Source organism: Arachis ipaensis, chromosome B07 (genome assembly GCF_000816755.2).
Source record: "Arachis ipaensis cultivar K30076 chromosome B07, Araip1.1, whole genome shotgun sequence".
In the NCBI taxonomy this organism is placed as follows: domain Eukaryota; kingdom Viridiplantae; phylum Streptophyta; class Magnoliopsida; order Fabales; family Fabaceae; genus Arachis; species Arachis ipaensis.
The window spans coordinates 121,634,091-121,637,751 of NC_029791.2; positions in this window are offsets into that span (position 1 = coordinate 121,634,091).

The window sequence follows — 3,661 nt, forward strand, 5'->3', positions numbered from 1 at the left end:
GATTCTTTTTAATAATTAAATTTTTCTAATGGTTCTTTACAATAATTTTCTCTTAATTTTATAAATAATAATTTAAAAATAAATATAATTAAATAATTATATAAAACATTTTATATTATCGTTATTCGTTACATCAAAATTAAAGTCACGATACAAATTCCAAACTCCTATTTCTTCTGCTTGGAATGAACCTATCTATAATCGATTTCCTTCTTTTTGTAGCCCAAATTATAATGTTGGTCCTCTATCTCTAATATCTATGGTGATGTTTGGCATTAGCAATGCAAGCACCTGCTTTGTTCCTATGAGTCTATGATTAAACTCGCATTCAATAGGCAAATAATTATAAAAATCTTCAATTGGAAATATCATTAGTTAACTTTTCCAGCCTTATGTCATGGTGGTGTTTCTTACTTACTTTACCCTTCGGGACCCTTTTGTCGATATATGTCTTCAAGCTTCTCGTCGGGATGAGTTATACGTCGGCAAGGAGAGAACAAGGGGTGAGTACCTGCAAAAGACACTCCGACGCTCAAGTCAGTAAGTGTTTAAGAGGTATATAATAATTCTATGAATATAGAATGTAAGACATGAAATCAAAGTTATCATGTGTTATGTTGTGTTTATAATAATTCTATTAATATAGAATGTAAGATATGATATAGAACTTATAGAACTTATCATGTTGTCCCATGAGATTAGATATAGAAGGTTCCTTTTATAGGCATAGAATATTAGAATTGATGAATGATATTCATGTTATGACCGTTTAGTCATTAAGATTGAAATAATGGTCATTAAGTCGGTAATGAAGGTGTCGGTTACAAGTAAAGAATGAATGATAACGCCGAGTTATAACTCATAATGCACAGTAAAGACCGAGTTATAAGGTGACGGATCACAGCCCCCAAGCTTTGTCTGCCGATCATATGATCCAGGCTAAGCTTAGAAAATAAAATGAGTTATAACTCGTTAAAAGATAAGTGAATAATGATATGGTGAGCCCCCAAACTTAGTCGGGTTATTATGTCGGCACTTATTCAAAAAATAATTGAGTGATAAGAGTCATTCAATCAAGATAGTTGTGTGGGGGATACTTTTCCGCTTAAGAACAATTTTAGCATTTGATTGTATGTGAACTGAAAAGTTCAGAGATAGATATCTATTGACGGAATCGATTGTATGATCCGAGAATATAATGATTAATTGTCTTGGGAATTTTTCCGGCCCACAACAACTTATTGATAAATTTCTCGCTCAAAACAATTAGTAATTGAATATTTACAATTTATAATGAAGGTCATACGACATGAATAAAATAAATTGAGAAAATGAATATACTAAAATCGCAACATATATTGAATAATATATATTGTAAAAGTAAAAGAGTTCAAAGTAGAAAAATATACCTTGAAAGTTGATAATTGTAGAGAAGAAGACGACATATATGAATGTCATATATGCCAAATGTGAATATTTGAATTTTGTTTTGTAGAACATGCTTTAATTTGATAATAAAGCAATAAGATAACCGTTATTGAATTATACATTTAGTATAATGTTTCTAGCAGTTACAATATGATGACGAGGGATATTCTTCGTGCAATAATAGTAAATTGCCTGTTTAATTTTCTACATTAAACAAATAGTAACATAAAATTTAATAGCAAAATAAAGTGAATAGTGTAACAGTTATATACAATTGATATATAATTAATTTTTGATGGAATCCAATTTTAAGATTTGAACTCATTATTACTGTCATTTAATTGTATAAATGAAATCATTAAGCAATAAGAATATAATACATAATAAAATAAAAATACAATTGATATGGTTGTTATATGTCATTATTGTATAGAACATATATGGAGGTTTGAATATAACCAATAAATCAGTAAATATTAGTTACACAAAATATAAATGTAAAAGTATGTTGAATAAAATATATAATTTTACTTGTGTAGATAGAGAACTTTGAAAAAGTAAACAAAATTGATAAGTGAGTTTATGCTCGGATTGATTGAAAACCGAGTTTGTTTCGGATTGATTGAAAGCCGAATTTATTCTTGGATTGGTTCATTGATCGATTATGAGATGTGGAATATTATGATACGTTAGATTAAAATTTGATAAAATGTATTAAATAAAATCTTAAACAAGATTGTTGAAATTGGTTCAAAAATTTGAATATAATTCAAGTTTTATGAACCTGAGGGGAGTAGGAATTATTTTACTCGCTCCCCACAGACGGCGCCAATTGTTCTTGCTGAGATTGACCGGTGTATAGCTCGTCCGTCGATGTATGTCTTCAAGCTTCTCGTCGGGATGAGTTATACATCGGCAAGGAGAGAACAAGGGGTGGGTACCTGCAAAAGACACTTCGACGTTCAAGTCAGTAAGTGTTTAAGAGGTATATAATAATTCTATGAATATAGAATATAAGACATGAAATCAAAGTTATCATGTGTTATGTTGTGTTTATAATAATTCTATTAATATAGAATGTAAGATATGATATAGAACTTATAGAACTTATCATGTTGCCCCATGAGATTAAATATAGAAGGTTTCTTTTATAGGCATAGAATATTAGAATTGATGAATGATATTCATGTTATGACCGTTTGGTCATTAAGATTGAAATAATAGTCATTAAGTCGGTAATGAAAGTGTCAGTTACAAGTAAAGAATAAATGATAATTAATGCTGAGTTATAACTCATAATACACAATAAAAACCGAGTTATAAGGTGACGAATGATATAGTTTGTTTAAAAAATTAAACAAGTTATCATATAATTTTTCAATAATAGATGAGTTGTGAATTTAACCATGTATAAAATTAATATCCATTGTCAGAATATATCTAATAAATACTAATTCATCCTAATTGATCTTAATATATTCTCACACCCATAAACTATTTGCATAAGCTTAATATACAAGATAAAATAAGTATAAGAAAATGTTTGTGCCATTGGCTAGTTACAATGGCTCTTTCCCCCCTTTTCTCCGTCCTTTTTTACATATCGAATTATTCATTATATTGATCTATATATCGACAATATTTTTTAATGAACATGTTGATATCGACGTTGTGTTCAGCTGTCCCTTTTCTATTGAGTTTGGGATTAGAAGGTTAGTTATTATTATTTTATTTTAATTGTAATAAAAAATATCAGATAACATATTTTGATTTGTCAAATTACTAATATAAAATAGAGAAAAAAGGGAGTTTATTAATTTTGGAGGAAAATATTTTCTCTCAATTTTAATAAGAAAGTGTCATGTGACACATTTAGTTATTAAATTAAATAGTATGTAATATATGATACATAATATAAGTATATTTTAATTTTAATTTTAATGCAATTAAAAAATATCATGTTGTACATTTTGATTGTTAAATTCGTAATTAGTCATTAGTAATTATATATAAAAGAGATAGAGTGGTTGAAGGAATGAGAGAGATAGAGAAAGAAAGAGGGGATAAAGGGAGAATTTTTTAATTTTGGAGGGAAATATTTAATTTTAATTGTAACGAGGAAGTGATATATGGTATATTTTGGTTGTAAAATTAGTAGAAAGAAGAAAAGAATTCTTTAATTTTGTAGGAAAAAATTTGATTTTAATTACAATAAAAAAGTAATATATACATG